The 18,831-nt window shown below is 43.5% G+C and overlaps 1 protein-coding gene across 1 annotated transcript in view; it reads left to right on the forward strand.

Moving 5' to 3' along the window:
• IMPG1 (interphotoreceptor matrix proteoglycan 1) overlaps positions 1–18,831 on the forward strand; it is a 325,385-nt gene that overhangs the window by 86,329 nt on the left and 220,225 nt on the right. The window lies entirely within an intron of this gene.

An 18,831-nucleotide genomic window follows, 5' to 3' on the forward strand; every position in this document is an offset into this window, starting at 1 on the left:
TCGGCATGGTGCCATTCCGTCATGATGTTTTGGTTTCTTCTATGTCCCTGTTTCATGAATCCTCTTACATTGTCACAATGGTCAATTGACTTGTCCTTATCAGTACTGTGTATTGTTGCCTCTAGAGGATCTAAACATATAAAGCTCAAGAAAGGAAACACATTAGGTTATGTTCCCAGCAACGAAGATCACCTTGTCGTGGCTGCTGGGCATACATGAATTGGCCAAAGTATCTTCATTTGTTTCCTATTTTCTAAAGCAGTAATGCAATTCCAACTTTATGTTTCATGTTTGCATACTATAACACTACAGAGTGCAACTTTATTTGCTAGTTACAAAAAAACATTACTAGAATTTCATTTTCTTCCACCTTCTCCCACACTGGATTTTTTTTCCCATTCTCCAATAGATTATATGGCAAAATGAACAGTATCATTCAAAACAAGAACAGACAAAAATAAATATATATATATATATATTAGATGGTGGCCCGATTCTAACGCATCGGGTATTCTAGAATATGCATGCCCAGCGATGTAGTATATTGCCCAGTTACGTAGTCTATTGCTCAGCAACGTAATATATTGCCCAGTCACGTAGTATATTGCCCAGTCATGTAGTATATTGCCCAGCGATGTAGTATATTGCCCAGTCACGTAGTATATTGCCCAGTCACGTAGTATATTGCCCAGCCACGTAGTATATTGCCCAGTCACGTAGTATATTGACCAGCCACGTAGTATATTGCCCAGTGACGTATATTGCACAGCCACGTAGTATATTGGCCAGCGACGTAGTATATTGCCCAGCCACGTAGTATATTGGCCAGCCACGTATGTCACCGGTTAAAAAATAAAAAATAAACATACTCACCTTCTGATCCGAGGGCCCCTTGTAGTTCTGCGAGGTACAGGCGGCAGCTTCCGGTCCCAGCCTGCTCGCGCAGGCGCGCAGGGCCTATGATGACATCGCGGTCACATGACCGTGACGTCACGGCAGGTCCTTCTGCCAGACGATCTGTGCCAACGGAACGTGGCGGTTGCATCGCGAGGAGCGGGAAAGGCGGCGTAGGTGAGTATATAAGCGTTTTTTATTTTTTAAATTATTTTTAACATTAGATGTTTTTACTATTGGCGCTGCCTAGGCCGCGTCAATAGTAAAAAAACTTGGTCACACAGGGTTAATAGCAGCGGTAACGGAGTGCGTTACCCGCGGCACAACGCGGTCCATTACCGCGGTCATTAACCCTGTGTGAGCGGTGGGCGGAGGGGTGTATGCGGGCGCCGGGCAGTCAGTGCGGGGAGTAAGGAGCGGCCATTTTCTTCCGGACTGTGCGCGTCGCTGATTGGTCGCGGCAGCCATGACAGGCAGCTGCCGAGACCAATCAGCGAACGAATAACCGTGACAGAAGGACAGACAGACAGACAGAAGTACCCCTTAGACAATTATGTATATAGATATATATATATATATAAAAGTATAGTTCTGTTGGTGGGAAAAATCAAAAAGTATGGAAAAAGCCTGCAATTGGTGAACTTACTGATATAACAATTAGATAATTACATCAATAACAATTCACAGATGCCAGTTTTCTTAAAATTGAAATCACTTACTTTACAAGGAAAACAAAGCAAAAAAAGCAGAATATGTAGAATAAGAATTGTTTTATTTTGTATTTCATAAATCAATAGTACACATGAAAATAAGCAATTTTATAATATATCTTATCAGAAAAATCTGTATTGAGAAAGAACTGATCATTCATATTCAAAATTCTCAATTTTCGGCTAAAATCTATATTTGATACTGAGATAAGAGGTGACAGTTGCTAGTGGTCGGATTCTATGTAGGTAGCAGGGTGAGGAGCTCTGCCTCTATGTCCTACCACCTCCCCTCTACCTAGAAGCTTATCAGTGGTAACTCCCATCTCCCATCTCAGTATTGTAATAATCTGTCTTCATTAAATGCGGAACTTATAAAGAAAAAGAGAATTTTGAAAATTAAAGATAAGTCGTAGCGAAGAAAGACGCAGATTTCTCTGATAGGATTTATTACAAAATTGCTTGTTTTCATGTCTACTGTTGATTTATGAAATAAAAATTAAAACAGCTGGTTATGCTTCAGCCCCTTCACCCCCTGAGACTGTTTGCACCTTCCTGACCAGGCCAAATTTTTTAATTCTGATAATGGTTACTTTTAATTTCTATGTCCTTAAACCAAATGATTATATCACACATTATAGTTAATAAATAACACATACCACATGTAAGAATAAATACACTAGAGCCCCACAGAAGGTGTTGGCTGAGGATGGAGCAGCAAAAACAGATACACAGATCTGTGTGCAATAATCTGTGAAGGGGGAAATGAAAGAATAAAATAAAAGGAATCTATTGTGCAAAACCACACACAGAATGTTGCTAATTAGTAGAACAAATAAAAATATATCAAATTGTAGCTTAGCAATAAATTATAATAGATAAATATACAACTCTGCATGGACATGGATCTAAAAAGTATTCTTAATATTCTCTCAATGTGCTGATGATCCTAGCAGGGGCGGACATACCGCCTGCCAGTATAGCCGTTGCAACTGCACTAAGGCCTGAAAGTGGAAGGGGGTCCCTGCATGCAGGGGCATACTACCCATAGTGGCATAGAATGCAGCCACTATGGGGCCACTAAGTCAAGATTATGAACGGGAGTTAGAGTGGCCCGGTGTCATGCAGCACTGGGCCCCTCTCACTCCCTCCGGTAATCATGCAACGCAGAGTCCAGGAGTTCAAAAAGGGGTATGCCACGCAGGGAGAGACGCTGGCCAATGAATACTTTACCCACCAGACTGATTATCGTGCTCACTGGCTGGCCTCTGTGTCCTCATACATGGCGCTTCCCAATGGTGAGCATTCACTTATAGTCAGGGGACCCAGACCGCACAGCACACTTGGGGCAACAGTGGAGGAAGAGCAGGACTTACCTTGTGTCTTCTGCTCCCTCCAATGTTCCATTCCCAGCAGGCTGCAGCATTTCAAAAAAGAGGTTGGGGTAGGTGGCTCACTGCACGGGACAGCATGGCAGCAGAAGGGAGCTGATATCAGGCCTTTCTGTTGTGTCCCCATCCCCCACAGTGGCTTCTGCAGCCGATCTCTGCACTATGAGGCTGAGCTCCTCCACAGCTCATCTGAACACCTGAGGTCATAAGTTAGTATGTGTGTGTTTGTATATGTTCAAATGTATGTGTACAGTATATGTATATGTGTACAGTGTAATTGTGTATGTATGTGTGTGTATGTGTGTATCTATGAATGTGTACATTAAATGTATAAGTGTGTATCTGTGTATGTGTGTGTATGTATATGTGTGTATCTATGCACAGTATGTGTGTGCACATCTGTGTATGTATGTGTGTATCTATGTGTGTGTATATACAGTGGGGAAAAAACGTATTTAGTCAGCCACCAGTTGTGCAGGTTCTCCCACTTAAAAAGATGAGAGAGGCCTGTAATTGAGATTAGAGGTAGACCACAACTATGAGAGTCAAAATGAGAAAACAAATCCAGAAAATCACCTTGTCTGATTTGGCAAGATTTATTTTGCAAATTATGGTGGAAAATAAGTATTTGGTCATTAACAAAAGTTCATCTCAGTATTTTAATTGGGAAAACTTACACAATTGGTGGCTGACAAAATACTTCATTTACTCACTGTATGTACAGTATATGTATATTTTTTTGTGTGTGTAGCTATGTACAGTATATGTATACATGTGTATCTGTGTGTATATACAGGTGCATTTCACAAAATTAGAATATCATCAAAATGATAATTTATTTCACTTTTTCAATACAAAAAGTGAAACTTGTATATTAGATAAACCAAAAGTCATTGTCTAAATTAGAATACTTTATAATACCAGCTTGAAAAAATGATTTTAAAATCCAAAATGTTGGCCTACTGAAATGTATATTCACTCAATACTTGGTCTGGGCTCCTTTGCATCAATTACAGCATCAATGCGGCATGGCATGGAGGCGATCAGCCTGTGGCACTGCTGAGGTGTTATGGAAGCCCAGATTACTTTGATAGCAGCCTTCAGCTCGTCTGCATTGTGGGGTCTGGTGTCTCATCTTCCTCTTGACAATACCCCATAGATTCTCTATGGGGTTAAGGTCAGGTGACTTTGCTGGCCAATCAAGCACAGTGATAGTGTTTTTTGAAACCAGGTATTGGAGCTTTTGACAGTGTGGATAGGGGCCAAGTCCTGCTTAAGAATTAAATTTCGATCTCCAAAAAGCTTGTCAGCAGAGGGAACCAGACTTTGGTTTTGCTAAAACACAGTGGACCTACACCAGCAGATGACATGTCTCCCCAAAGCATCACTGATTGTGGAAACTTCACACTATACCTCAAGCAGCAGATTGTGTGTCTCTCCACTCTTCCTCCAGACTCTGGGACCTTGATTTCCAAGTATTAGTGTGAAGTTTCCACAATCATTGATGGTTTGGGGAGCCATGTCATCTGCTGGTGTAGTTCCACTGTGTTTTGTCAAGATCAAAGTCAGCGCAGCCGTCTACCAGGAAGCTTTAGAAGCACTTCATGCTTCCCTCTGCCGACAAGCTTTTTGGAGATGGAAATTTAATTTTCCAGCAGGACTTGGCACCTGACCACACTGCCACAAGTACCAATTGGGAGATATTTATTAGCATCCTGGATAGGACCTGTGCACAATATATACCGTATGGGAATAAACATGCTAGAAATAGGGGGAAACCAATATGGCTAAATAGAGCTGTAAGGGCTGCAATAAGTGACAAAAAGAAAGCACACGTTGCGGATTAGGCTTAGGAATTTCTGGTGCGGATTCTGCTTCTCCTGGCAGAAAACGCACCTGCGGATTTGTCGCGTTTTTTGTGCGTTTTTGCTGTGGTTTTCTTGCGGATTTGCTGCATTTTTAACCTTGCAGTTTTCTATAATGGAATGGGTACAAAAACACTGCAGATTCACAAAAAAGAAGTGACATGCTACTTCTTTTAAACCGCAGCGTTTCCGCAGCGGATTTTCCGCAAAGTGTGCACAACATTTTTTTTTCTCATTGAATTACATTGTACTGTAAATCAATTGCGGATCTGCAGCGTTTCTGCACCTCAAAAAACGCTGAGGATCCGCAGAGAATCCGCAACGTGTGCACATACCCTTAGAGAATTAAAGGAAGTAGGTAGTGAGGAGGCATTAAATAAATACAGAAAATTAAACAAATTCTGTGAAAAGCAAATCAAGGCAGCAAAGATTGAGACAGAGAGACTCATTGCCAGAGAGAGTAAAAGTAATCCCAAAATATTCTTTAACTACGTAAATAGTAAGAAACTAAAAAATGATAGTGTTGGCCCCCTTAAAAATAGTCTGGGTGAAATGGTGGATGAGGATGAGGAAAAAGCCAATATGCTAAATTACTTTTTTTCATCAGTATTTACACAAGAAAATTCCATGGCAGACAAAATGATCAGTGATAACAAAAATTCTCCATTAAGTGTCACCTGCTTAACCCAGCAGGAAGTACCGCAGCGTCTAAAAATCACTAAAATTGACAAATCTCCGGGCCCGGATGGGATACACCCTCGAGTACTGCAGGAATTAAGTACAGTCATTGATAGACCATTATTTTTAATCTTTAAAGACTCCATAATTACAGGGTCTGTACCACAGGACTGGCGTATAACAAATGTGGTGCCAATATTCAAAAAAGGGACAAAAACTGAACTCGGAAATTAGAGGCCAGTAAGCTTAACCTCTACTGTGGGTAAAATCCTGGAGGGCATTCTAAGGGATGCTATACTGGAGTATCTGAAGAGGAATAACCTCATGACCAAGTATCAGCACGGGTTTACTAGGGACTAATCTGATCAGCTTCTATGAAGAGGTAGCTTCTGGACTGGACTAAGGGAACCAAGTGGATGTTTTGTATATAGACTTTTCAAAAGCTTTTGATATGGTGTCTCACAAAAGGTTGATACATAAAATGAGAATAATGGGGATAGGGGAAAATATATGTAAGTGGGTTAAGAGCTGGCTCAGGGATAGGAAACAAAGGGTGGTTATTAATGGAGCACACCAGGACTGTGTCGCGGTTAGCAGTGGGGTACCACAGGGGTCAAAATTGGGCCCTCTTCTTATTAACATATTTATTAATGACCTCGTAGGGGGCATACAGAGTAGAAGTTTAATATTTTCAGATGACACTAAACTCTGCAGGGTAATCAATACAGAGGAGGACAATTTTATATTATAGGATGGTTTATGTAAACTAGAAGCTTGGGCTGATAAATGGCAAATGAGCTTTAATGGGGATAAATGTAAGGTCATGCACTTGGATAGAAGTAATAAGATGTAAAACTATGTGCTTAACCTTCATCAGGCTGCATAATTTTACAACGTTAACAGGCTGCAGAGGTACAATTGTACCTTCATATATATTTTATTGAAATTTGGCCAATATATTCTGGACCAGAGATGTCACGAAATTTCAGCCCTCTAAGGCTTTTCGAAAAAAAAAGTTATTGTAATTTTAAAACGGAATAGTTACAATTGTACCTACTCAGCCGGACCAAGGTTAATTCTAAAACTCTGGTCAAAACCGTCAATGAAAAGACCTGGGAGTATGGGTGGATGACAAACTCACATTTAGTGGCCAGTGTCAGGCAGCTGCTACAAAGGCAAATAAAATAATGGGATGCATTAAAAGAAGCATAGATGCTCATGAGGAGAACATAATTTTACCTCTATACATGTCACTAGTTCGACCACACTTAGAATACTGTGTACAGTTCTGGTCTCTGGTGTATAAGAAAGACATAGCTGAAGTAGAGCGGGTACAGAGAAGAGCAACCAAGGTTATTAGAGGACTGGGAGGTCTGCAATACCAAGATAGGTTATTGCACTTGGGGCTATTTAGTTTGGAAAAACGAAGGCTAAGAGGTGATCTTATTTTAATGTATAAATATATGAGGGGACAGTACAAAGACCTTTCTGATGATCTTTTTAATCATATACCTGAGATAGGGACAAGGGGGCATCCTCTACGTCTGGAGGAAAGAAGGTTTAAACATAATAACAGATGCGGATTCTTTACTGTAAGAGCAGTGAGACTATGGAACTCTCTGCCGTATGATGTTGTAATGAGTGATTCTTTACTTAAATTTAAGAGGGGACTGGATGCCTTTCTGGAAAAGTATAATGTTACAGGGTATATATACTAGATTCCTTGATAGGGCGTTGATCCAGGAAACTAGTCTGATTGCCGTATGTGGAGTCAGGAAGGAATTTTTTTCCCCAATGTGGAGCTTACTCTTTGCCACAGGGGTTTTTTTTGCCTTCCTCTGGACCAACATGTTAGGGCATATTAGGTTAGGCTATGGGTTGAACCAGATGAACTTAAAGTCTTCCTTCAACCAAAATAACTATGTTACTAATTACTGGTTTAGAAACAATAGTATCACTGTGCTTGATTGGCCAGCAAACTCGTCTGACCTTAACTCCATAGAGAATCAATGGGTATTGTTAAGAAGAAGATGAGAGACACCAGATCCAGCAATGCAGGTGAGCTGAATTCTGCTATCAAAGCAACCTGGGCTTCCATAACACCTCAGCAGTGCCACAGGCTGATCGCCTCCATGCCATGCCGCATTGATGCAGTAATTGATGCCAAAGGAGCCCTGACCAAGTATTGAGTGTATTTACGGAACATACATTTCAGTAGGCCAACATTTCAGATTTTAAAATCATTTTTTCAAATGGGTGTTATAAAGTATTGAAATTTACTGAGATAATGACTTTTGGGTTTTCATTGGCTGTAAACCATAATCATCAACGTTAACAGAAATAAACACTTGAAATAGATCACTCTGTTTGTAATGGCTCTATATAATATATGAGTTTCACTTTTTGTATTGAAGAACTGAAATAAATTAACTTTTTGATGATATTCTAACTTTGTGAGATGCATATGTATGTGTCTTTACATCTGTGTGTATCTATATGGTATATGTGTATGTACAGTATATGTGTTTATGGTATGTGTATACTACATGTGTATATAAGTGTGTATGTATATGTACGGTATACTGTATGTGTGTATGTATGTACAGTATATGTATGTATGGTGTGTGTATGTGTGTGCATGTACAGTATATATGTGTGTATCTGTGTGTATGTACAGTATATGTGTGTATGCATGTACAGTATATGTGTGTATGCATGTATAGTATATGTATGTGTATGTGTGTGCATATGTACGGTATATGTGTGTGTGTGTGTGTATGTACGATGTATGATCCATCGGATTGTGGATAACGCGTTGATCACTGGGGATTCAACCACTGGGCCCTCCAGAGTGTCTGAGAACAGGGATCTGCAGTCTCATCCTAGATGGAGCAGATGCTTGGCCCCTGCTCTATTCATTATCTATAGAGCTGCTGAGTGCTTCGCTCATCTATTTCCATCAGTTCCGTAGACAATGAATAGAGCAGATACCAGATGACACAGATACCAGACATATAATGTAATATAATATGTACATGGTCGAGCTCTGCCGGTTCCAGCAGTTTTCACGTAACCACGAGGATTTGCCTTGTACACTTGCTGTCATGTGCCAACTAGAGCATCAGCCATGTCTGCAGTGTTCTATTCACTGACATAGCGAACACTAGTTGTCACCTGACTGCAAATGTGACTGCGCTGGAACTAGAAGAACCGAATACTAACGGATATACAGTACAGACCAAAAGTTTGGACACATCTTCTCATTTAAAGATTTTTCTGTATTTTCATGACTATGAAAATTGTATATTCACACTGAAGGCATCAAAACTATGAATTAACACATGTGGAATTATATACTTAACAAAAAAGTGTGAAACAACTAAAATTATGTCTTATATTCTAGGTTCTTTAAAGTAGCCTCCTTTTACTTTAATGACTGCTTTGCACACTCTTGGCATTCTCTTGATGAGCTTCAAGAGGTAGTCACCGGGAATGGTTTTCACTTCACAGGTGTGACCTGTCAGGTTGTCAAGTGGGATTTCTTGCCTTATAAATGGGGTTGAGACCATCAGTTGTGTTGTGCAGCAGTCTGGTGGATACACAGTTGAAAGTCCTACTGAACAGACCGTTAGAATTTGTATTATGGCAAGAAAAAAGCAGCTAAGTAAAGAAGAACGAGTGGCCACTGGCCAGCATTACTTTAAGAAATGAAGGTCAGTCAGTCCGAAAAATTGGGAAAACTACGAAATTGTCCCTAAGTGCAGTGGCAAAAACCATCAAGCGCTACAAAGAATCTGGCTCAAATGAGGATCGCCCCAGGAAAGGAAGACCAAGAGTCACCTCTGCTTCCAAGGATAAATGTATCCAAATCACCAGCCTCAGAAATAGCAGGATAACAGCAGCTCAGATTAGAGACCATGTCAATGCCACACAGAGTTCTAGCAGCAGACCCATCTCTACAACAACTGTTAATTAACCTATGTATTAACCTAACGATCCCTGTGTGGCCTATTTAAAAAAAAAAACCTATTGTTTTTTTTTTGCTTTTTTTAATAGGCAATCAGGTTCCTCGCATCATGTTCTCATTCACTTTATGCAGTTAATAGCCCTCTGTGTCTGTACTGCTACATACTTAGGCAGTTAACTGGTTCATGCAGCTTTACATGAACACCCGAGCCTTACACTATGGCCGGTCCGAATAACTAAAGCAATTGTTACCATCCACCTCTCGTGTCTCCCCTTTTCCTCATAGTTTGTAAGCTTGCGTGCAGGGCCCTCATTCCTCCTGGTATCTGTTTTGAACTGTATTTCTGTTATGCTGTAATGTCTATTGTCTGTACAAGTCCCCTCTATAATTTGTAAAGCGCTGCGGAATATGTTGGCGCTATATAAGTAAAAAAATTATTATTTTTATAAGAGGAGACTTTGTGCAGCAGACCTTCATGGTAAAATAGCTGCTAGGAAACCACTGCTAAGGACAGGCAGCAAGGAGAAGACACTTGTTTGGGCTAAAGAACACAAGGAATTGACATTAGACCAGTGGAAATCTGTGCGTTGGTCTGATGAGTCCAAATTTGAGATCTTTGGTTCCAACCACAGTGTCCTTGTGCGATGCAAAAAAAGGTGAAGGGATGGACTCTACATGCCTGGTTCCCACCATGAAGCATGGAGGAGGAGGAGGTGTGATGGTGTGGGGGTGCTTTGCTGGTGACACTGTTGGGGATTTATTCAAAATTGAAGGCATATTGAACCAGCATGGCTAACACAGCATCTTGCAGCGGCATGCTATTCCATCCGGTTTGCGTTTAGTTGGACCCCTTATAAGTATATAAGGGGACAATACAAATATCTCGCTGAGGATCTGTTTATACCAAGGAAGGTGACGGGCACAAGGGGGCATTCTTTGCGTCTGGAGGAGAGAAGGTTTTTCCACCAACATAGAAGAGGATTCTTTACTGTTAGGGCAGTGAGAATCTGGAATTGCTTGCCTGAGGAGGTGGTGATGGCGAACTCAGTCGAGGGGTTCAAGAGAGGCCTGGATGTCTTCCTGGAGCAGAACAATATTGTATCATACAATTAGGTTCTGTAGAAGGACGTAGATCTGGGGATTTATTATGATGGAATATAGGCTGAACTGGATGGACAAATGTCTTTTTTCGGCCTTACTAACTATGTTACTATGTTACTATGTTAATTTACCAAATGGCTGCAATGAAACAAAGAGTGAAATATTTAAAGGAGTCTGAATACTTTCCACACCCACTGTACAGTAGGGTTGAGCGAAACGGGTCGAACATTTTCAAAAGTCGCCGACTTTTGGCTAAGTCGGGGTTTCATGAAACCCGATCCGACCCCTGTGCGGGGTCGGCCATGCGGTACGCGACTTTCGCGCCAAAGTCGCGTTTCAATGACGCGAAAAGCGCCATTTCTCAGCCAATGAAGGTAAACGCAGAGTGTGGGCAGCGTGATGACATAGGTCCTGGTCCCCACCATCTTAGAGAAGGGCATTGCAGTGATTGGCTTGCTGTCTGCGACGTCACAGGGGCTATAAAGAGGCGTTCCCGCCGACCGCCATCTTACTGCTGCTGATCTGAGCTTAGGGAGAGGTTGCTGCCGCTTTGTCACAAGCAGGGATAGCGTTAGGCAGGGTCCATTAACCACAAAACCGCTTGTGCTGCAGCGATTTGCACTGTCCAACACCACCCTCGGTGTGCAGGGACAGTGGAAGTTTTTTTTTTTTTTTTTTTCCCCTCAGCGCTGTAGCTCATTGGGCTGCCCTAGAAGGCTCCCTGATAGCTGCATTGCTGTGTGTACGCCGCTGTGCAAACCAACTGCTTTTTTCAAAGCACAAATCCTCTTGTTCCTTCCTTTCTGCACAGCTATCTTTTTTGTTTGTCCACACTTTTTATTTCATTTGTGCATCAGTCCACTCCTTATTGCTGCCTGCCATACCTGGCTGAGATTACTGCAGGCAGGGAGATAGTAGCTGCCTGCCATACCTGGCTGAGATTACTGCAGGCAGGGAGATAGTAATTGTAGGACATTCCCTGTTTTTTTTTTTGTTTTTTTTTTGGTGGGAGATTAAGATTGGCAATTTGGCATTTCTGCTAGAGTGCCATCCCTGTGTGTGCCATCTCTCTCACATAGTGGGCCATAGAAAGCCTTTTCATTTTGTGGGGTGTATAAATTCTCCCTGATAAAAATACAGTGGGAGATTAATATTGGCCTTTGGGCTTGTGTGCCAGTCCTGAGTGTGCCATCTCTCTCACAAATAGTGGGCCATAGAAAGCCTATTTTATTTTTTTTTGGGTTTTATAAATTCTCCCTGAAAAAAAGGGAGATTAATATTGGCCTCTGGGCTTGTGTGCCAGTCCTGAGCGTGCCATCTGTGCCAGCCCTGAGCGTGCCATCTCTCTCACAAATAGTGGGCCATAGAAAGCCTATTTTTTTTTTTTTGGTTTTATAAATTCTCCCTGAAAAAAAGGGAGATTAATATTGGCCTCTGGGCTTGTGTGCCAGTCCTGAGCGTGCCATCTGTGCCAGCCCTGAGCGTGCCATCTCTCTCACAAATAGTGGGCCATAGAAAGCCTATTTAATTTTTTTTTTTGTTTTATAAATTTTCCCTGAAAAAAGGGAGATTAATATTGGCCTCTGGGCTTGTGTGCCAGTCCTGAGCGTGCCATCTGTGCCAGCCCTGAGCGTGCCATCTCTCTCACAAATAGTGGGCCATAGAAAGCCTATTTATTTTTTTTTTTTGTTTCATAAATTTTCCCTGAAAAAAGGGAGATTAATATTGGCCTCTGGGCTTGTGTGCCAGTTGTGAGCGTGCCATCTGTGCCAGTCCTGAGCGTGCCATCTCTCTCACAAATAGTGGGCCATAGAAAGCCTATTTAAATTTTTTTTTGGTTTTATAAATTCTACCAGAAAAAAAGGGAGATTAATATTGGCCTCTGGGCTTCTGTGCCAGTCCTGAGCGTGCCATCTGTGCCAGTCCTGAGCGTCCCATCTCTCTCACAAATAGTGGGCCATAGAAAGCCTATTTTTTTTTTTTTTTGGGTTTTAGAAATTCTCCCTGGAAAAAAAAAGGGAGATTAATATTGCCCTTTGGGCTTGTGTGCCAGTACTAAGCGTTCCATCTCTCTCTCTCTCTCTCTCAGTCAGTGGGCCATAGAACGCCTATTTTTGTTTTTATTTGTTTTATAAATTCTCCCTGAAAAAATCATTTTATTTTATTTGGTTTCTAAATTCTTCCTGATAAAATCATATTTTTTTTATTATTTTTTTTTCTAAAGTCTCCCTGAAAAAAAAAAAAAAAAAAAAAAAAAAAAAAAAAAACAGTGGGAGATTAATATTGGCCTTTCTGCTTGTGTGCCAGTCTTGACTCCTGGGTGTGCCATCTCTCTCTCTCTCTCTCTCTCTCTCCAATTGTGGTCCATAGAAAGCCTACATTTTTTTTCCTTGATTTGGGTTCCAAAATCTACCAGAGAAAATAACTCCATCAATCATTGGTAGAAAAATATTGGCCTCTGGGCTTGTGTGCCACTCCTGATTCCTGTGTGCGTCATCTCTCACTCAGTGGCCCATAGAAAGCATATAGTTTGTTACATTTGTTTTCTAAATTCTCCCTGCAAAAATCTTTTTTTTTTTTTTGGGGGGGTTTCTAAAGTGTTCCTGAAAAAAATAAAAATAAAAAAAAAATAATAGTGTGACATTAATATTAACATTTGTGCTTCAGTGACAGTCCTGCGTGTGGGGCATCTCTCTAATTTGCAGCCACCAAAAAAAGAGTGTGTAACATTGGGCCTGATTTTCGCTGTGGTCTCACCAACCTGTAAAGGGGTAGCTAAATCATACTGAAGTTATAGCTCACCGTGTAAGTTGTGTGACTGCAACAAATAACGTTAGTTTGGTTACGTTTTTAAAACAATGAGGAAGTCTAGTGGAAGAGGTCGTGGCCGGGGGCGTTCATTGTCAGCTGGTAATGAGGGTAGTGGTAGTGGTGGAGCATCAGGTGGTCGTGGGGGAAAAAATATTGCACCTAAGTCTGGAGCTGTGGAGCCAGGTTCGTCGTCCGGCTACACAAGGCCTCGAACGCTCCCTTTTCTGGGATTAGGAAAACCGCTTTTAAAGCCGGAGCAGCAAGAGCAAGTTTTGGCTTATCTTGCTGACTCAGCCTCTAGCTCTTTTGCCTCATCTCGTGAAACTGGTAAAAGTAAAAGCAGCGCGTCGTTAGTGGATGTTCACGGTCAGGGACAAGTCACTTCCTTGTCCTCTTCAGCAAAAACAACAACAGAGAAGAATGCAGCAGGCGACACAACGGGTTACTCCATGGAGCTCTTTACACATACCGTCCCTGGCTTAGAAAGTGAAGCAGTTAACAGTCCATGCCCATTACAAATTGAATCTGACATGGAGTGCACTGACGCACAGCCACAGCCAGACTACTATGCTGGTCCTTTGACTCAGACCACAACATTGCCCTCGCAGGGTGCTGATCAAGAATCAGACCCTGATGAGACTATGTTGCCCCATCACGAACGCTATACCACCGAACGACACGGTGACACAGACGAAGTTGCGCAGGAGGTACAAGAAGAGTTATTAGATGACCCAGTTCTTGACCCCGATTGGCAGCCATTGGGGGAACAGGGTGCAGGCGGCAGCAGTTCTGAAGCAGAGGAGGAGGAGGGGCCGCAGCAGGCATCAACATCGCCACAGGTTCCATCTGCCGGGCCCGTATCTTGCCCAAAACGCGTGGCAAAGCCAAAACCTGGTGGAGGACAGCGTGGCCATCCGGTTAAAGCTCAGTCTGCAATGCCTGAAAAGGTATCCGATGCTAGAAAGAGTGCAGTCTGGCATTTTTTTAAACAACATCCAATTGATCAGCGCAAAGTCATCTGTCAAAAATGTTCTACTTCCTTAAGCAGAGGTCAGAATCTGAAAAGTCTCAATACTAGTTGCATGCATAGACATTTAACCACCATGCATTTGAAAGCTTGGACTAACTACCAAACGTCCCTTAAGGTTGTTGCACCCTCGGCCAATGAAGCTAGTCATCAACGCAACATCCCTTCCGGCAGTGTAGGACCACCATTTAGCGCACCACCTGCTGTATCTGTGCAGGTATCTTTGCCAGGCCAAAGCAGTCAGGGTCAGGGAATCACCAGTTTCGTAGTAGGAAACACTGCATCTAGGGCACCGGCGGCAACAATACCATCTCCCACCGTCTCTCAGTCTGCCATGTCCACCGGCACCCCCGCTAGTTCCACGATCTCCAGCTCTCCAGTCCAGCTCACCCTACATGAGACTATGGTTAGAAAAAGGAAATACTTAGCCTCGCATCCGCGTACACAGGGTTTGAACGCCCACATAGCTAGACTAATCTCGTTAGAGATGATGCCCTACCGGTTAGTTGAAAGCGAAGCTTTCAAAGACCTGATGGACTACGCTGTACCACGCTACGAGCTACCCAGTCGACACTTTTTTTCCAGAAAAGCCATCCCAGCCCTCCACCAGCATGTTAAAGAGCGCATCGTCCATGCACTCAGGCAATCTGTGAGCACAAAGGTGCACCTGACAACAGATGCATGGACCAGTAGGCATGGCCAGGGACGTTACGTGTCCATCACGGCACACTGGGTAAATGTGGTGGATTCAGGGTCCACAGGGGACAGCAAGTTTGGGACAGTTCTGCCTAGCCCACGGTCTAGTAAACAGTTGTCTGTAGCCGTTCGCACCCCCTCCTCCTCCTCCTCCTCGTCCTCCTGCAGAAGCAAGAGCTCGTCCACAGACCGCAGTCGCACAAACACTCCATCCGCACCTGCCACTGTTGCACACCAGGTCTCCCATTATGGGGCAGCTACTGGCATACGTCAGCAGGCTGTATTGGCTATGAAGTGTTTGGGCGACAATAGACACACCGCGGAAGTTCTGTCCGAGTTCTTGCAGCAAGAAACGCAGTCGTGGCTGGGCACTGTAGATCTTGAGGCAGGCAAGGTAGTGAGTGATAACGGAAGGAATTTCATGGCTGCCATCTCCCTTTCCCAACTGAAACACATTCCTTGCCTGGCTCACACCTTAAACCTGGTGGTGCAGTGCTTCCTGAAAAGTTATCCGGGGTTATCCGACCTGCTCCTCAAAGTGCGTGGACTTTGCGCACATATCCGCCGTTCGCCTGTACACTCCAGCCGTATGCAGACCTATCAGCGTTCTTTGAACCTTCCCCAGCATCGCCTAATCATAGACGTTGCAACAAGGTGGAACTCAACACTGCACATGCTTCAGAGACTGTGCGAACAGAGGCGGGCTGTTATGTTTTTGTGGGAGGATACACATACACGGGCAGGCAGTAGGATGGCAGACATGGAGTTGTCAGGTGTGCAGTGGTCGAAGATTCAAGACATGTGTCAAGTCCTTCAGTGTTTTGAGGAATGCACACGGCTGGTTAGTGCAGACAACGCCATAATAAGCATGAGCATCCCCCTAATGCGTCTGCTGATGCAAAGTTTGACGCACATAAAGGATCAGGCGTCTGCACCAGAGGAAGAGGAAAGCCTTGATGACAGTCAGCGATTGTCTGGTCAGGGCAGTGTACATGACGAGGTACCGGGCGAAGAGGAGGTGGAGGATGAGGAGGATGATGGGGATGAGTATATTTTTAATGAGGAAGCTTTCCCGGGGGCACGGGAAATTGGTGGCGTGGCAAGGCCGGGTTCTGGTTTTTTGAGGGACACAAGTGACGTAGATTTGCCTGCAACTGCCCCTCAACCAAGCACAACCGCAGATTTGACAACGGGAACTTTGGCCCACATGGCGGATTATGCCTTGCGTATCCTCAAAAGGGACACACGCATTACAAAAATGATGAACGATGACGATTACTGGTTGGCCTGCCTCCTTGATCCTCGCTATAAAGGCAAATTGCAAAATATTATGCCACATGAGAACTTGGAACTAATATTAGCAACAAAACAATCAACTCTTGTTGACCGTTTGCTTCTGGCATTCCCTGCACACAGCGCCCGTGATCGTTCTCACACGAGCTCCAGGGGCCAGCAGACCAGAGGTGTTAGAGGGGCAGAAATCAGAAGTGGCGTTGGCCAGAGGGGTTTTCTGACCAGGTTGTGGAGTGATTTTTCTATGACCGCAGACAGGACAGGTACTGCAGCATCAATTCAAAGTGACAGGAGACAACATTTGTCCAGTATGGTTACAAACTATTTTTCATCCCTTATCGACGTTCTCCCTCAACCGTCATTCCCATTTGATTACTGGGCATCCAAATTAGACACCTGGCCAGAATTGGCAGAATATGCATTGCAGGAGCTTGCTTGCCCGGCAGCTAGTGTCCTATCAGAAAGAGTATTCAGTGCTGCAGGTTCAATACTAACAGAAAAAAGGACTCGTCTGGCTACCCAAAATGTAGATGATCTAACCTTCATTAAAATGAACCACAACTGGATTTCAAAATCTTTTGCCCCACCCTGCCCGGCTGACACCTAGCTTTCCTATGAAAAGGTCTTGCCTGTGGACTATTCTGAATGACTTTTCCAATCTCGTAATTTTCTTCACCTGATTGTCCAGCATACGACATGTTTCCACCTCACGAAATGGCCAAACTCCCCACACGGGGCCGTGCTATCGCCACTTTGCGCTTGGACCCTTGAGAGTGCTGTTTGTCTGAAGAGGTGGGTGTGGCCGCTTTTGGTCGACGGCACTGCCACTGGGTCCCTCATAGTACAATAAAGTGTCTCTGGCGGTGGTGGTGCGCACCCAACGTCAGACACACCGTTGTAATATGAGGGGCCCTGTGCCTGTAACGCCGGCCACAAGACAGTTCCCCCCCCCAGCTCAAACAGTGCTCTACCACTAGCAAAATTATCTCTCACAGCTTCACCAATGTGTAGTCTAGGCGCTGACATCCTTCAATGCCTGGCACTGACAATACCATTGTTTTGACATTTTTGTTATGTTAGGCCTTCGAAGCCTGTCTGCGGTCCCTTCTTTCTACAACTACTACACTGACCAGGCCACTGCTGGCCGTGTTACCCTGGAACCAATTTAAAAGTGCCTACAGTCAGCCCAATTTTGTTATGTTAGGCCTTCGAAGACTGTCTGCCGTCACTCCTTCCACTAGACTTCCACTGACCATACACTGCTGCCCATGTACCCCTGGAACCAATTTAAAGTGCCTACAGCCAGCCCAATTTTGTTATGTTAGGCCTTGGAAGCCTGTCTGCGGTCACTCCTTCCACTAGACTTCCACTGACCAGACCACTGCTGCCCGTGTACCCCTGGAACCAATTTAAAAGTGCCTACAGCCAGCCCAAGTTTGTTATGTTAGGCCTTGGAAGCCTGTCTGCGGTCACTCCTTCCACTAGGCCTCCACTGACCACACCACTGCTGCCCGTGTACCCCTGGAACCAATTTAAAATTGCCTACAGCCAGCCCAATTTTTTTATTTTAGGCCTTCGATGCCTGTCTGCGGTCCATTCTTTCAACTACTACTACACTGACCAGGTCACTGCTGCCCGTGTACCCCTGGAACCAATTTAAAATTGCCTACAGCCATGTGTTATTATTTTAGGCCTTCGATGCCTGTCTGCGGTCACTCCTTCCACTAGGCCTCCACTGACCACACCACTGCTGTCCGTGTACCCCTGGAACCAATTTAAAATTGCCTACAGCCATGTGTTTTTATTTTAGGCCTTCGATGCCTGTCTGCGGTCCATTCTTTCAACTACTACTACACTGACCAGGGCACTGCTGGCCGTGTACCCCTGGAACCAACATCAGAAAATATAAAAATAAGTATTTTGCTTATAAAAAAGAAAATACTGGTGAGATATCAAATGCAGACATTTTAACATTAAAAACAAACACACAACTAAAATCTGGTACAGTACTAAAAATGGCCACCAGCTACAATTACTTTCTCCTGCAAGTAGTTAACTGAAAGTTTTTTTAAATTGAAAACACACATATGGCATCCACCGAGTGTTGTCCTGTCGCGTCTTCTTTATATTATTGCCGAGAAGATGCAAAATAATGAAAATAATAAAATCATTAATTACCAAAATAATAGAGAAAGTCAACACCACATTGCAAATAAACATTCATTCCAAATAAAGAAGCAGGGCGCGTCCGAGGGTGAGTATATACCTAATAAGAATCTAATCACCCTCGGACGCGCAATGCTTATTTCCAACAGCCTTCCTTCCTAAGAATCAGCCCTTCCGTCGTGTAGAGAGACGTTGTGTTACACTCCAAGGTGTTCCCCAGGTTGCCTTTCCTGAG

The sequence above is a fragment of the Ranitomeya imitator genome, chromosome 5 (assembly GCF_032444005.1).
Source record: "Ranitomeya imitator isolate aRanImi1 chromosome 5, aRanImi1.pri, whole genome shotgun sequence".
Lineage (NCBI taxonomy): Eukaryota > Metazoa > Chordata > Amphibia > Anura > Dendrobatidae > Ranitomeya > Ranitomeya imitator.